Source organism: Artemia franciscana, chromosome 2, assembly GCF_032884065.1.
Source record: "Artemia franciscana chromosome 2, ASM3288406v1, whole genome shotgun sequence".
In the NCBI taxonomy this organism is placed as follows: domain Eukaryota; kingdom Metazoa; phylum Arthropoda; class Branchiopoda; order Anostraca; family Artemiidae; genus Artemia; species Artemia franciscana.
The window spans coordinates 56,620,689-56,638,806 of NC_088864.1; positions in this window are offsets into that span (position 1 = coordinate 56,620,689).

The following is an 18,118-nucleotide window of genomic DNA, read 5'->3' on the forward strand; positions in this document are numbered from 1 at the left end:
AAGAAAGCTCCTATGGCTAAGTCAGAAGCCTAGTAAAGGACCAGGTAATCCTTTAGATAGGAAGCTAGGGGCCAGTCATCCTATGCTTTTGCATGTCCTTCCTGCTTACTGACCCCAGATTTCTCTAGGTAACCTGTTAAGCTTGGGCCAATTCTGGCTGAACTTACAGAGTTACATCACTGACCTTCGTCCCAAACCAAATAAACTGCTAATGCCAGAAATTAAACCTGTGCCATTTGGATAAAGGATTCTCAACCTAGAGTGCCAGCCACTTAGGAAGGAACACAAATGTCACCAGAGAACAAAAATTATTTGGAAAAAAGAAAATATTGAAAAAAAAAAAACTCAAGTCATAGTTGCTCATTGCTGTCCCACAAACAATATGTATTTCATTAAGACAAATAAATTTTTAAACAGGTATCAACAAAACTCCAACAGGGATTGTATTTACTTAAGGTACAATCAGCAATATTAATGCTTAGTTTTGTGATATTCTGGTTTTGAAATAATAAAAAAAGAGAAATTATATGTTCTACTTGTTTTCCACAAGCCTATTTGAGAAAAATCATTTGTAACAACAATATACCCATGGTTGGCTCAGAATCTCTCTAAAATTCTTTAAACAGAAGGAATTTAAAAAAAAATTATACTCATCAGCAAGAAAAATATCAACATAACTCTCTAAACTTGGCACTTTTTAAGACAATTTTCAGCAAAACAAATGCAAAACTTTAATGGTGTCCTAAGTCATCTAAAAAAAAAACCATTAAAATGTGTCAAATGAATTTTGATGCAAGATGCCTCAAATACTTTCAGTTGAATCTGTGAAATGAAGGGCCAGGTATTCCTTTACATTTTATACAATATATAAAAAGAAAAACAGTTCAAATTTTTTCACAAAAGAAGAAGCTTGATGTAAAAATATAAATATATTTTTAACAGAAAGCAACTGACATCAATGAAATCAAATAAAAAAAAATTCATGGAAAATAAATAATATAAGTCATATATTTAACCTATAATGAGGTGGCATAGAAGATTATTTCTAGAATTGGAAAAAACAGTGTTATGGCTTAAAGTTCTGCTCAATCAACAGGAGTTGTCTAAGGCCAGAATAATTAAGAACTAAGGCCAGAGAAAAAGAAACTGATAACCAAAAAATAAGGCACCCAAAAATTTCAGGACCCTTTAGAGGGAAAAGAAGTAGAAGTAGGTACTTCAAAATACCTTCCTGGGACATACTTTAGCCTGAAGACACATCCCTGAAAGTTTCATTTTCCTAGCCTAACCTCTTTCGAAGATAGCCAAAAGTAGCTAAAGTAAAATTTTACCCCTACTGTATCTTAAAAATCCAGTTTAAATAGCGATCTCAACAAATATAGACTATATAAAAGGCTATAGGTATTGGCCTAATCATTCTAAATTTTTTTCAACTAATAATTATAGGATGGTTTAGAAACTAGGCCTGTTTGATATAGTAACATTTGACTAACTCACCAATGTGATAGCTGCCTCCCTAAGAATCTACCTTTTTAATAACAAAAAAACTTTTCTTCTGACTCCTTATGAAGCTTAGCCTATGCAAGACAGGCCTAGAACACCAAAAACCCTTTAGATACTAAGGAATATGCATAATATTACTTACAGGTCACTGAAAAGCTAAGATTATTTCTGTTATTTACAGTTTCCTTGTCTTTTCTCTAGACTTAACGATTTCACATGTTTATCCATTTAAAAAAATATATAGCATTGACATCACAATCCTCAAATAATCTTTTTATTTGGGGGTTATAAAGTGCCAGCCCACGGACAAGTAATCCTGAGCGTTTGAGGGGATAATCCGACTAGCCACTGACGTCATAAATGTCTAAAAAAACGCTTGGATTAATCAGATTAGTAATCGGACAAGTAAACAAACGCACCCACTGTTTCCACTTGATCAAAGTAGCTACCAGTGTTTCCACTTCTACCGATTTATCGGTAGATCTACCGAATTTCGGAGCTTTCTACCGAATAAATTTCAAGCCTACCGAAATACTGATTTTCTACCGACTTTTGGCGATTTTCTGCAGATTTTTTTCTTTTTAACTGAACATAATAGGTGTGACTGCGAAAAGCACAATTTAGCGCAATCTCGGAACCATTCACAGCCACTTCAGTCATAGTGCAAAACGAGTGAATTCATTGAAAGCTTACTAAGACCTCTTAGAAATTTACAATCACAAGATATTTTCCCCTGAACAAACTAGATGGTAATCTATACATAGATGCGTCAAAAGGATTCTTGAGCAATGGGATGCTCTCACATTATATTTTTCTGAGGCTGTGTTTGATGATCCTACACATGGAAACGATTTAGCTCTTTGTGGCTTGAAAAACCCCTTTATGAGAATAATGATGATGTCCATGGACTATATTTTGGGCATGTTGGCTGACTTCAATGCTCTTTTCCAATCACAGTCCCCCCCTTTTCCATACATTACTCTTTCCAAGAACTTTCTTGAGGTAGAATATGTAGACAGTTTGAAGAATCCACTAGATGTTGATGTAAATGATGACAATTATTATGTGGATATCCAAAATATTTATCTTGGACTGAATGCCCAGCTAACTATTTCAGAGCTTGTAGAGCGTGACCCTAAGGTGGACCATAATAAAGAGATGAAGGTATACCTCACAGCAAGTGAATTTTACAAGGAAGCAGTTGCATAGATCAAAACCGGATTCGTGTTTGATGATGATTTTTATGAGATGTCCTGTCTTGTAGAGCCTTCAAATGCTGCCAAGCTGAATCTTTCTAGTCTTGCATCACTTCCAGTTAAGTATTTTACTCCTACATGTCTTAGAGCTGCCATTGACTCGGAATGGCGTGAATAAAGCTCTGTTGATGTTCCGAAGGTAGAATATTGTAGATTCGTTTTTTCCCTTGTTACCCCAAGTGGTCAACCAAGGTTTGTAAATCTAAGGCAGGCTATCTACTTTTTCTTTTTACTGCCTTTCTCGAATGTTGTTGCAGAACGTCTTTTCAGCACTTTAAAAGAGGTGAAGACTGATAAACAAAATAAATTGTCGACATTGAGCTTATAGTGACCTTATTTAGTACGGGGACCTGCCATCTCCCGTACTAAATGCGGGACGATGAGAATGAATATGCATTCTTCATCGCTGAACGAATGAATGAATGAACTTTATTACCCGTAAAGTATAAAAAACACAAAGTACGGAGTATTATAAATAAGTAAACAAAAACAAATACAATAAACAGCGAAGAAAAACAAAATTCAAACTAACAAAAGACAACATGGACAAATCAACCAGTATCAATATGGAAAAAAGCCTGCAGAGGGTCATAAACGTGAATAAAGTTGACAGTCTTTTTACATAAATCGTCACTGGAAGACCGAATCCGAGAAAGCACATCTACTTTACTAAATCGAGCAATTATTTTTTTGTTTCGGTGCCATCTAGGAAGCCGGAGGAGGAATTTGCAATATCTGAAATAAGCCGTACGTAGAGCATGTTGATCTTTCTTACGAAACAGATGAGCCATGCCTGATAAAAACAAAAGCACAGGGGCGCAATAAGCATTATAAATCATGCACAAACCGTTGCGGTTGTAACGGCTTTTGTTTGGGGATATTTTTCCGTAAGCGACGCGTAGGTTTTTCACGGCTTGATACACTAGGGATGAACAGGTAGTGGAAAGTGTTGGGTCGAAACACAGACCAAGCCAACTAACTAAAGAAGAACATGGCAGAATTGCAGTCCCAGCAACAAATGGAGCGACCGCATAAGGGCTATTAAAACAAATAAACTCACATTTAGACGCATTAACTGACAGTCCAAACTTAGATAATTCATTGGTTAATATAGTAAAATTAGAAAGCAATCCACGGCGAGTCTGGGCAACAAGAAGAACGTCATCTGCATATGCAATAGAAGACAAACCAGTATTACCGTAAAAAACAGAACTTCTAAGGGAACGCAGGCACGATGCAAGCACGCATTTAAATATACTAGGAGACAATATGGCACCTTGCCGAACTCCATTATTAATTTTTACCGGGTCAGATATTTGGGCATTCCAGGTAACTTGAATTTTAGACTTTGAATACCAAGAAGACAATAAACTTAGTACGGAAGGATTAACACCTGAAGACGCAAGGGAAAATAGAGCCTGAGAGTGCACAATATTATCGAAAGCTCCAGAAATATTAACAGTAAGACAGTATAAAGACATTTTAGCTTTTACGGCATCTTTCTTGAGTCGGCTTAAAACATGATGTGCATGGGAGCAACCGAAACTTTTCCGAAAACTAAATTGAAAAGGCGTAAAATCACAATTCGACTCAATTTCTGGTAGTAACAAATGTTCAAGCAACTTACTTAAGAAACACGATACTGTAATGGGACGATAATTCTTACATGACGTGGGGTCCTTGCCTCGCTTTTGAATAGACTTTACACGGCCACAAAAAGAAATATCAGGAAAAAGCGACTTTTTCTAAGCAAGACTGGAAAAATATTTGTAGATGGTTAAGTAGAGCAGGACAATCAGAAGCAAAAAATCGGTAAGAAAGGCCGTCAGTATCAAGGCTATTTGAACGCTTAATTTTTCTTAAAGCCCGGCGAATTTCAGATATTGCTACAGGCTGGACATGAGCCTGCAGGAGACGGTATGGTAAAGGCGGTTTAAGCAACTTATAATAAATAGACTGAAGAAAACTATTAAATACACTGAACACACGCTTATAATGATCAACAAAATCAGCTAGCTGGAGACAAGATAGGGTAGATGGGGAACATTTCTTACTATTAATAACCTTATTCCAGGAGGTCTTATCGGTGGGGCCTGGCCATGCATTCAAGCGTGCCCTCTTCAAACTGGCCTTATATTCAAGTTTACACTTTTGTTTCACAGAGAAAACAGCTCCAGAAGATGGTCGGTCACATGATATCCACATACGTAAAATTTGGCTTTTTGCTTAGCACGTTTTACTTCAGGATTAACGTTTCAATTAGGCTTTCTTGTACCAACCGTAACTTTATCCACAGGCACTGCAGCTTTGGAAGCTGATTTAAGGCAATGGACGATTTGACAATAATAGAAATTTAGGTCAACTGTACTTGAAGGCGAGGAAACTGACGTTTGCAGCAGGTGATATGGCAGTTTTATGGTCGAGAGTAAAGCAGTTAGCGTAGCAAGGTATAGTGGGACATTAGCACGATCCTAATTCAACTTCGTATACCACTTCGGCTAAGCCGAAAGTGTTTTGCCAGATAGCTCACAAGACAAATTACAGCTATGAATAAGGTGATCGTCGTCAATCTTCTCTTCGTCCACCCTGACAATCGATGATATTAAGCTGGAACTGGAAGAGATCACGTGATCCAGGTTCGATTTTGAACAGCCTCTGTTATGAATATACGTGATTGGGAGGCTCTTAACTGCAACGTGATATATGCTAGGAAGTGATTCTAGCAAGAGGATTGATCTATCGGAGGTACCAAGAATATTACAGTTAAGGTGACCAGTTAAAACCCAATTTAGGTCTTTCAAACGTAGACTTTCGAGTAGAGACTTTAAACTGGAGCAACATTTAGCGAAAGATGTGAACGATGCTATAGAACGTCGATTGCAAGGTAAGTAAACGTTTATAAAGGCGGCACTGTCACATTTAATCGCTAAGATGTTATCATCACAATGAATCACAGAGGGCTTTGATGGGGAACGGAAGAAAATTGCTAGGCCACCGGAAGGGCGGCCTCTAGTTTTCTTGGCCTCTTGCGAAAAAAAATGGTGGACGAAGATCGCTTCAGGCTAGAAACGTTTGATTTGGTCAGAAGATGTTCTTGCAAGAACACTATGTCATGGACTAATAATTCATTAATTAACAAGTCTTTGTCTTTTGTGCCGTTAATATTAAGAGAAGCAAAACTTAAAATAGTGGCTTGGTTCATTTTGGAGCAGAGTTCAGAACGCGTTTTATCACTGGGCAATTCATACTATAGGAAACATGAGCTTCGCCGCAGTTGGCACATTTTGGAGCCTCTAAGCAAGGATTTTCTTTAGTATTGGAATGGCATCCAGAACATTTAGAGCACTTCATCTCATTCGAGGCACATGGGCTGTGAGCTAACGAATGATGGATACTTTGGCATCTGAAACACCGTCTGGGCAATTCTTTGTATTCCGATATTTTAAAAGACTCATAACCCGAGTGCAGACCTGTAGCGATGGCAGATTTTAGTGCAGCGGAATCAAGGAACTCTAAACGGAATGTATGATAAGAGCCGATCTGGCTGGCCTCAACAAGACCAGGAATAACGGAGATGAGTATACTGCTAGAAACACTAACGGGAAGTCCCCTAATTACTCCAAGAGGTTTGCGATCAATCACTTTAACAAGAATATTTGGATAGAATATTTGAATATTGGATTTGGGATATTTGGAATATTTGATAGTTGATCAGGAACTAGAGAAACGGCTAAAGGAAGTAGGAGCATCTGGGATAGTTGAAGAGTGTATATTAGTGATTAAAGTTAGTCTATAGTAGCAAAAGTTTCTGTTTTGTGTTGCATTAGATATTTGAAACATACACTGTTCCAAAGTATGCTTTATTGATTTATTATGATTAAAAGTACCTAATTAAGTAGATTAGAATTCAATCAACGTATGTATTGATACGATTCTAGGCTAGGCCTTCAGAATGTTAGTGATGTATGTCTACAGTGGAGGAGCAAAAGTTTCTGTTTTGAGTTGCATTAGATGTTTGAAACTGCCGCTGTTCCTGAATTGTTGTTTGTAGACCAAAGTGTGCTTTATTGATTTATTGTGATGAAAAGTACCTAATTAAGTAGATTAGAATTCAATCAATGCATTCTACCGACATCATCATAGGCTTGATTCCTTCGTTTGCGGTTGCGTCTCAGTTGCTTTAATCATTTGAATCCAGTATCTCATTTGTTATTTGAAGTCCAATTTTAAATTCTTTACTATGATGAACAGTACCTGATTCAGTAGAATAGGATTCCATAAATAATAACTAAGGAGATTGAAAGTGCAATTTTTAAGCCTTGTCTGGTCTGGCTAGCATCTCATGCGTGTCTGGCTAGCATCTGTGTTTACACGCGTGACAGGCAATGTATTCGTGTCTAAACATATCTTGTTCCCACGTAGGCATAAACACCAGATGCCAATTTAATTAATACATGAAAATCGTTCTTTGCTTATGTGAGAATTCGGATTCACAGGCGCTGCAGATTTGCAGCAACTACTGCAAATGCCGCGTTTGCAAAATTTTAAAATCGCTCCTAGCTCAAGAGTATACCATATTAGTATACTAGCGATTTACAAGAACCACTGAAAACGCTGCATTTGCAACGACAGCAACATTTCGTAACTGCCGTTATTACAGCGAGATCAAACAACACCCCATTACTCTTTTGCAGATTTAAAAAAAACATTGCTTTAAATCATCGTATGATCAATCGTAAGTCGATAGACCGTTGTAGAGTGGTCTAATTCTGAATTGATCTAGGACTTCATTAGAAAATTGAGCATTTCTGAGAACTTAACATGCACTTAGAGGGTTTGGGCATGTCTAGAAATTCCCTACTGATTTTTCTACCGATAGCGTTACACCACCTACCGATTTTCTACCAAATTTTAGGCATGCCATACCGATTTTCGAAGCATGCGAAGTGGAAACACTGGTAGCTACACTTGGGTTTTCATTATAGAAGCAGGCTAAGTATGAATTTGTTCTTACATGTTCTGATCGCAGCCTGAATAATATTTTGCCCTGTTGTCTTGATAACTTACTGTAAAGTTCTTTTTCAAAAAACTCTTTCTGTTTCCTGGTAACAAACCAGTTTGAACTTTTAGCTTGATTATTTATGAAAGATTCGTGTTTTAACTTCTGTACAATTGAACTAATAGCATAAACTATAGATGGTGTTACAGCACAGGATGTCTCTTCTCCTGATATAGTTGCATCTTTAGCTACCAGATCTGCTTGTTCGTTTCCTGGTATGCCCATATGACCAGGTATCCATTGGAGGGTTAAGTGTATACCCATAGTGACAACTTCTTATAATTATGTGTGGCATAAAACGGTTTCTGGGGCTGGTTTCTTAGACCAATAAAAACTTTTAAGGGCCGAAATAGCACTTTTAGAGTCAGAGCAGATTCTTACATTAGCTCCTGGGGTAAATGAGAGAGATACAAAGTTTGCAGCCTTGGTCAATGCAGTTACTTCAGCATCAAATACAGTCAAGTTTCCATCAAGTTTGAATTTCTGCACTATGGACTTGGATAGGACAACAAATGCAGCTCCAACTCCATTTTCATTTTAGAAGCATCCGTATATATGTCAATATGATCAGTAAAACTTACTTCTGTGAGGTACTTGAACGAATTTGCAATATCCAGCCCTTCCCAGGTTTCAAGGTCTTTAAAGAGCTCTATACTCTGATAGTCCCATATGGGGGTGGGTATTAGATCTCTTATATGAAGCATTTCAGATAATTTGGGCTCAATGCCTTTTTCTCTAAGAGCATTAATGGCAGCTGACCAGCCATTATTTTTATTTGTTGAAAGCCACAGTTGTCCATGTTTCAGCAGGCAAGATTTCAGAGGATGATTTCTTTCGGTCAGGCTTATTTTCTTCAGGTGTTTAAGTCCACTGATAAGACGCCGTACCTCTAAGTCTTCTAGGCCACTTTCAGATATTAAGAATGTTACGGGTGTGGTTTCTTGAGCCTGGAATGCTATGCAAAGGGCAGAATTCTCAATACCCTCCAGTTTTCTGAGGGTGGTTTTACTGGCTATTTGATAAATTATTGAACCATATTCCAATTTTGGCCTAATGTATTTAGTGTAGAATTCAATTAAGAAGTCACATTTGGAACCCCAACTTGTGGCAGACATCATCTTCATTATATTTAACCTCCTGATACAAGCAGCTTTAGTTTGATTTATATGAGTTCTGAATGTAAGTCTCCTATCAAAGTGACACCCTAGCCACTTGATTTCATCAACAACATCCAGTAGAGTACTATTTAATAAGATTTTAGGATTATTGACTTTTGTTTTCCTAGTAAATATCATTACTTTGGTTTTCTCTACTGAGAATGAAATATCTGCTTCCTTAGCCCAACGGCTTATCTGATTGAGTTAATCTTGAAGAATTGATTCTACTTTATTAACTGATCTACCAACAGCCCAAAGACAATTATCGTCTGCAAAAACAAGCCATGATCCTATGTTTCATTTATGATGCCTAGTAGAATTTGCACCCAGTCTGTTGGTAGGTTTTGAATAAAATGAGGGTAAATGCCATCATCTCCAGGCGAAGTGTTCGGGAGTGACTTGATTACAGTAGTCAATTCAGGGAGAGAAAAGGGGCTGTTATATGGTGTGTTGTTGTCTATCTAGGACTTACGCTTCACCTTGGATTTTTGAGTAATGGCTTCTTCAACAAAGGGGTCCTCAACACTAACAATGCTTGCAAGATGCTCTGCAGCAGCATTTGCTTTATCAACATCTAATATTAAAAACTTGTTTTTATAAACTAAAGGTGGGCTTATGGTTTCTTGACTGTCTCTGGATAACAGTTTCTTAATGGTGCTGTATGTTTTAGTCACTGGTGTACGAAAGTCCAGACCATCTAGGAATTTAATCCATGAATCTTTTTTGCTCTAACTATTGTCTTTTTGAGTCTTGCATTATTTCTTTGCATTTCTACATACAGCTCATAGGATCTATATCGCTTGTAGAGCCTTTTAGCTGTATCTAAATTATACTTGGCAATAGAGCAATCTTTGTTCCACCAAATTGTGACTTTATGATGTTTCCCATCTCTTTTGATGTGAGTAGCCTCCTTTCCAGCTTTTATTAATAAATTTTGGAATATTGCAATTTTTCATCGGTGTTAGTAGTTTGCTCTAGTTGGACATTCACATTAGATCTATTAAGTACATTTCTAAATACATTCCAATCCATACATCTTAATTGAGACATTGATAATCTATGTCCGTCAGTATTTCTATCAGGAGTTGGCACATGATAATTTTTATCTAACTCTAGCAGGATAGGGTTATGGTCACTATATAATGAGCTGTCTTCACAACAGGATATGTTTGATCTATTCAAAAGTGAAAACATCAAATCAATTGTGGTATATGAGCCTGTGTTACTATTTAGTCGGGTTGGTAAATTCTTTGGGGTTAGGAGACAAATATTATCACTATTCATCAAAAGTTCTTCTATATGATTTCCACTTCTATTTGTAGTTCCACAATTACACCATATATTAGAATGTGAATAAAAATCACCAACAATGATAAACATGTCTCTTGGGGGGATATTTGTGACTATTGTAGACAAAACATCACTACTTTGGGGAGAATCACCTTGAGGGTTAAACACATTAAATATATTAACAGTCATATTTTTACTTAAAATACTCTACAGCCCTTGCATTCCAAGATAATAATTTTAGGGAACTGGTCATTTTCTTGTACATTCTGAATTGATTTGGACAGCATCTACCTCACCAATATTTAGGTTTATCAAATATGCTTAATAATTTTAAATTATTTGCCACTATTATTTTTCGTAGACATCTATTTTACTGAGCTACATAGATGGCCAAAGAAATGACATGCAGTCATACCCCTGGTTCCTACTGCTTCGTCAATCCCAACACGATATTTTTCTGGTGGAACAGACGTACAGAATTGGACGGAGGTTTACAAAGAAACACAGACTTTTGCGTCGCTGCGACAAACTCTAGAACAGCCAAAATTAGCTTTCCAATCATACGATGCGATGTGTCGTATGAGTAGAACTTACTCAACGCATCCGATATTGCAGCAAAACAGATGGTTTTGCGTCACTTGTTGCACGATTTCTGTCATTTGTCACATGTTGCAGGATTTTACACGAAATTACAGCAGTGGGAAACAGGGGATAGCTAGACGAAAAATATGAAATACAGACGTCCAAGTGAGATAACTTTATGGTACCTACCAATTTGGTCGTTGTAACCTTCTATTTTCAGTCCCCTTGGCTTATTGCCCGCAATAATGTCATCAAACATAGCCTAAGGGCACTAAAACAACCGACCCTTTTTTACATTATAAGAAAGGGTAACTAGGCTGGAAATTTCGCGATGCAATCTTATTAAACCTTAATCTAACTGTAATAGTGATAAAAAATCAACAGGATTAGGCTAGTAATATCAAGACAAATAGCACATGATTGGACTGATGCCCCGGATTGATTAGCCTGAATTGAAGGATGTGTAAGTAAAGTCAAGCAGACTCCCTCCAAGCAATTGAAGATTATGGTGCTAATAGGCTTCGAAATTTCAAAAGATTAGATTTTTTATACTGTTAAGCTTTGAAGCCTGCAAGTTCTTGTTTAAATTTTTCTACATGTTTGTCCGTGGACTTTAAATTTTTTACTGGGAATTATATAGTCTTAAGATTTAACTTGCCATAGACAATTTATTGAGTTAAAGTGACACTCAGTACTCAGTGACACTAATAAACACTTTATTTATATAGCAAAAGTACTATATAACTGGTTATTGAAGTATGAGATAAAGTCATACTATATAGCTACCCAAAACTAAAGTCAGAATGTTTTTGATAGGCAAACTACCGAAAACTAAAGTCAGAATGCTTTTTGATGGGCAAACTCGAACTAAACCCCTGTTAGAATTCTGTTAAAATTTTATTTTCATTACTTTTTTGCATTACAAAAAGCATTGCCCATGCAACACTTCGCTTTAGTTTGTTTTGTTGAACAACTATGATTCCGTAGCTATCAGGCCATTAAAACTACAAAATTGTTTGGCTCAAGAATTCTTTTTTCAAATACTTCAAAGTAAAAAAAAAAAAAAAAAAAAAAAAAAAAAAAAAAAAAAAAAAAAAAATAACAACAAACGATGATTCGTTTTTCAAAGGCGTTTTCAAAATACATTGCTTTAAAACCAACTTTACTCTCTATTTCCTGAAACTCAGTCAATGCTGTTTTTAAATGTACCATGTATAAAAGCTTAATATTTTGTTACTTTGCCACAAAACATAAAACTATGTCTATATTTTCATTTTTAAAATTACACTAACTACAAGCTATTGCTACGTCACTTTGCATCAAAATGCAATAGCTTTTAAATGTTTCACAAATTTTTGACTATGGAAATTTTTTTTTTTTTGTATCTCATTGACTTTTTAATCCATAAACGCTAGAACAATAATTATCCAATTACATCATCATTACTACTATCATTAAATTTTTGTCCTTCCTAAAAGTGCATTCGGGCCAAAATTTATGCAGAGGTCCCGGTTTAGGGGGTGCACAATGCCAAGGGGCACAAAAAAACAGCAAGCAATTTTTTTTCTTAAAAAAACTGGACAAATGGGATTCATCACCAAAGTACCTGGTATACTTTGCTGCTGTGCTGCCTATTCACTAAGAAGTGTCCTTTAAAAAAAAACACAGGAAGTCTATAGCAGCAATTAAGCTGTCAGATGTCTCCCTGTGCTCCTGTATGCTCTAATACCGAATTCTTAGTTGTTGTTTTTTTTTGCATGCACACGAAATATCTCCTCCACCTCTTTGCGCAAATTTTAAATTTGTCATTCGATAATTGTTTGTCATATTCTGTATGCTAACCAAAATACTAAGAAAAGGGGAAAACTTTTTATAAGACAGGGAAGAATGAAACCCCATAAGAAAAGAAGATAACAATACATTGAAAATTGAACATCCTATAAATGTTATAGCTTTTTTAAGATTTGTAGTGATTTCTGGGATGTATGAAAATGCTTTATGAGTCGACTGCTCATTAGGGGCCTCCCCAAGCCACTCAGCCTGTCTTCAGGTGGTGATAGGACAACGCCCTAAAGATATGTAGGGTACCTCTATAGGAAGCACATACCAAGATGAGACCTTGTCCCTGGGGATCTATAATACAAACTGGAGCACCATCAACCGGGGCTATAAATAGCAGAGGAAAAAGGTCCCTCTAATGTATACTTAACAGGACCCACCAGCGTGTCCACACGTTCCATGAATCAAAAACCTTCCCCCAGCAATGGGTTAAATTGCATGGTGACACAGAGTACCATCGTGGGAGGATATATTTAGTAGGACAATTGCGACAGGGCGTAAGATCCAGATCTATGGACAACGGCGTCTGCGAAGAACTGACTCAACCCTTTCGGAGTACTTGCAAGACTGGGGACCTTGCGGTCAACTCTTTTCCCATTTAAGGAATGGTGCCCCTCGAGGAAATTATAGCTTAGTAAACGACACAGCATTCGCGCAGGTTTCTGATTAATGGATTATTCTTCTGGAATTAGTCTGTTCGACAGGCATTTTTGGTTTGAAAAACCTCTTCCTAGCTAATTTATCTATAATGGGATGCCTCCCCATAGTAGCATAATGATTTTAGGCATATAATGGGTGGGAGGTAATAGGCTTGGGACTGTTTGTGCAGGATTCCGGCTCTTTTTAATTGAAGAGCATCACAAAGTGCTGAAAACCATATTGTGACCACAATAGGCCCAGGATTACCCAAAGCTTCCACTCAGACTGGAGGTCCAAGGAACTTCTTACTGTCAGGTTCCAAGCCGACTTAAGTGCTTCGCTGTGGACTTGAGAATACATGTTGACCCCCGTCCTGCACTAGTATCCGGGATCATTTGCTTTTTCTGAGCCCAAAATAATGGAACTTGGAATTCTACGACGTTAAAAGTGACTATGGTATCGACATTTTAACTGACGAATTCAGACGATTCGAACTAGACTTATTAGGAGTTTTAGAAACTCAAGTCCTAGGGGGTAGGAAGCAGGATATTAGGTGACATAGAATTCTCCTACTCAGGCAGGAAGGATGGGGTACATAGAAAGGAAGTAGGGCTCATGATGAATAAGGAAGCTGCTGAGTCTTACTTAGGCTGGGAAGGTATTAATAATAGAATACCAATTACTTATTTTATGAATAAAATGTTCAGGATATCAGTTATAGTAGTATATCCCCTGTTGCACCAACCGACGGAGGTACTAGTGACTCAGTAAATAGACAGGAGCAAATAGACTGGGTCCCAGGTAGAGATATGGTGTTCTATTAGGAGATTTCAGCGCCTATGTCGGTAGAAAATATGGATAGATGGTATCCTAGCCGACGTAAATTTGGTGTAGGAAAAGAAAAAAGTAATGGCAGAATTTTGCAATTTTCTAGGTATAACAATCTAGTTATAACCAATGCAGTGTTTGGTCATAAAATGGCCTATAAGTTCACGTGGCCATTCACGTGATGGTAAGACAGCAAACTTTATTGATTATGTTATAGCAAAGAGAAGACTGGCAGGATCAATACAAGATACTGGGGTATATAGGAGTACTGTTATTGATATTAAAAGTTAATATCACCATCTGGTAGATTCTAGGGTTAATTTAAAGCTGAAATTTTGGAAGGGTAACTACCTCCCGAGAAGTTATGATGTTGTTAGACTCCAGGATGAGAATTTGAAAGAAACTTCCGAGGAACAGTTGAATGCAAAAATTAAGAGTTAAAAAATTGGTAATGTGGAAGATGGTTGGAATAATTTTAGAAAAACAGTTTGTGAAGTTGCTGATGGTGTCTTAGGGAATATAGTTAATACCGCAGCTAAAAATATTAGTGAAAAGGCTTTAAGTTTAATAGAGACAAGAAGGGGTTTATACAAGAATTGTCTGATTGATCGATCATGCGAAATAAAAAGATTTTAAAGAAAGTGGAGAAAGTATTAAAATATGAACTAAGAAAGTGTAAAGTGGGGGTCATTGATAAAATTACCGAGGATCTGGAAGATGTAGCTAGACAAATAATAGGAAAATGAAGCTCTGGCTTGTTAATAAATCGAGAGGGAGTAGTCAATCCTGACTTGTCCCAGTTAAAGATAGAAACAGGGCCACAAATGGTGTTAAGAAAAGAATTAAAGAGAGTTGCTCTTTAGAGAGCAACATTTTGACAATTTGCTAAACCGAGATACAGTTGCAGGAAAAGATATAGAGGAAAATGAAAAAGTTTGTAATACCTTGGATGATGAGGAAGATTTGTTAGGTGGGGAAGAATTAGCGATAGTGCTAAAAGGATTACAAAATAATAAGGCTCCAGGTGCTGATATTGTGGTAAATGAATTTCTTAAATTATGGTGACTCTGAGGTTAGAAATAAATTACTGAAGATTATGAATATGATTTTCGGAAAGAGGAAGGACCTAACAATTGTAGGAGAACTTTCATTATACCATTGTACAAGAAAGGTGACAAGAATAAGTGTCATAATTTTCGAGGGATATGTCTGGTCTTTGCAGGTAGCAAGTTCCATAGTAATATGATACTTATTAGACTGAGAGATGCTTTAGACAAATTTTAAGAGAAGAACAGTGTGGTTTTAAAAAAGGTAGAGGATGTGTCGGTCATATTTTCTCTCCTAGGTTAATTAAGAAGTGCCTCAGTTGGCGTGCCTTAGTACCTTTGTTCCTTTGTATTTTTGGTACTCAGTCTTGTTAATTATGAGCAAGCGTATGATTCTGTTAATAGAAGACCTTTAACAAAGGTTATGGTATACCAAAAAAATACATTAAAGTGATTAGTGCTATGAACGAGAATAATGTTGCTGCAGTTAAAGTAGGAAGTGAGATTTGCAGCTGGTTTTTTACTGAGTCATGATTTAAGCAGGGTTGTGTTTTATTCTCCTTTAAACTTATCATTTTGATGGACTTTTTCCTAAAGAGCACAGTAAAGGCAACGAAAAACCATGGTATTAAATGGGGAAGAAAAACTTTCCTGGACTTGATTATGCTGATGATTTAAGCATCCTAAATGAAATTGTAAGCAAAATGAATGAACTTTTAGAGATTTTGCGAGTTCAGAGTGCTAGAATAGGTTTGAAAATTAATGTTAAGAAGACTAAGTCACTAAGATCTGGAATAAGTAAAGATGAAAAGGTGACGTTGGATAACGAAAAGATTGACCAGGTATGTAGCTTCACTTGCCTTGGAAGTATTATTGGTAAAGAGGGTGGAAGCAGTGAAGATATTAAAAGTAGAATAGCCAAGGCTCAGGGTATTTTTCACAGTTAAAAAAAAAAGGTTGGAAGAGTAGGAAGATAAGTCTGCAAACCAACTTTAGGATATTGAAAGGTACAGCGATTACAGTGGTCAAACATGACTGCAAAAAGCAAATGAAGTTTTACTAGATGTTTACCAGAGAAATTGCCTACGGATTGTTCTGGGTATCTGGCGACTGATGGTATGTCAAACAGTAGGCTGTAGGAAAATTCAGGTTCAATCCTGCTTTCTAGGGCTATAATAAAAGAAAGGTAGAGGTGATCAGGACACGTTTTGCGGATGAAGGATCACCGAAGCTTGTCCTTTTTGGCAAACCATCTATGGCAAAATGGAGAGCAGGTCGTCCTCATCAGGGGTGGGAAGGCGTCATAAAGAAAGATTTAAAGGGAATGGGAACTTCCTGAGAAGGTATAAAGGGGGGGATTTGAATAGAATGGGGTGGAGGAAGAGCATGTGTAGCTGTGTTTGCCTCAGGTAGATTGGTACTACGTTCAGTTGCAATTAGAAGTAGTAACAGGAGAAATTCCCTTTAGGTGTAGAAAAACCTTAGAAAATCCTAAAATGAAAATTGGACTTCATTATACAACTCTTCGGTGAACATTGTTTTCAGGTGTTAATTTGAAAAAAAAATTCCACAAAACAACTTTTTCAAAGAAAAGTAGAGCTCTATTAAGCCAAAAATGATAAACAAATTCAAATAATCTTCTAAGTGCATAATAACCACAAATTCACAATCAATGCATAAATTAAACACAAATCGAACTGAAAATACAATAAATAACTGAGTCAAACTCAAAACGAGCGGAAATTGACATGAGTAGGACTGGTAATCCCCATGTCTTTTCAAGACCAGAACATAATATATACTTTACTGAAAAGAAAAATGGTTTATATGTTTCCACTTTTTTTACTTTGATAAATAAAAAATTATCAAAAAGTTAAGAAATAAATATCAGCATATGTACATAAAACTTACAATCCACGGTAATTTGTTTTAGTTTTTTAGTAAAAGAGCAAATTTTGTTCTGGTTTTGAGAAGGCATGGGCATTGTGAGCCCTATTGATGTTAATTTTCGCTCCTTTTGAGTTTGACTTGGCTGCTTATTGTAATTTCTGTTCGTTTCGAGTTTCAATTATTTATCGATAATCATTTGTTTTAGTTTTCTGCTTGGAGGATTATTGAAATTTACTTCTGCTCATTTTTGGCTCAATGTAGCTCTTTACTTTTCTTTGAAAAAAACTATTTTGCGGAAAAGTCTTTTAAACTAATTCTTTTTTTGTTTTTTATTTATTTGGTGTTTCGACGGATTAGTATTATGTCTTTCTTTTAAAGAATTCGTAGTTTGGGTTACTATTTGTATGTTGGAAAAACTTTTTCTAACAATCTTTAATCTGGAAACCAATAATATTACTTAATTTAACTTTATACCGCCTCAAGTGGACCTGAAAAATAAAACTGAATATTATTCCTAAAACATTATATCCGTGCTCTTTGACAACCTGGTTACACTTACTCTTCTGATTTATTTAAATTATGCGAGCAAAAGTAGTAAAAGTAGTAAAGGTTTCAGCTATCATTCTAGGAAAAAAGTTGCAAATATTAGAACTACCACTACTACTAACAACTCACCGCAGCATCTAACCACATGAAACCAACACAGCTATGCACGCTCCTGCTCCATCTCAATCTATGCAAAGCCTCCTTCTTTACTCCCTCCCAAGAAGTTTCAATTTCCTGTAAATCTTTCTTTATGACATCCTCCCACCCTAACCGCAGAGGACCTTTTTTCCGTTTAGCCCTTGACGGTTGACCAAAAGCGACTATCTTTGACAATCTGTCACCCTTCATCCGCCAAACATTCTCAGACCATGTCAACTTTTCTCTTATCATAGCCTTAGAAAGCGGGATTGAACCGCACTTTTAGTGCAATCTGATGTCTGAAATACAATCAGTAAGCCGGGTAACCAGAACAATCCGTAAGCA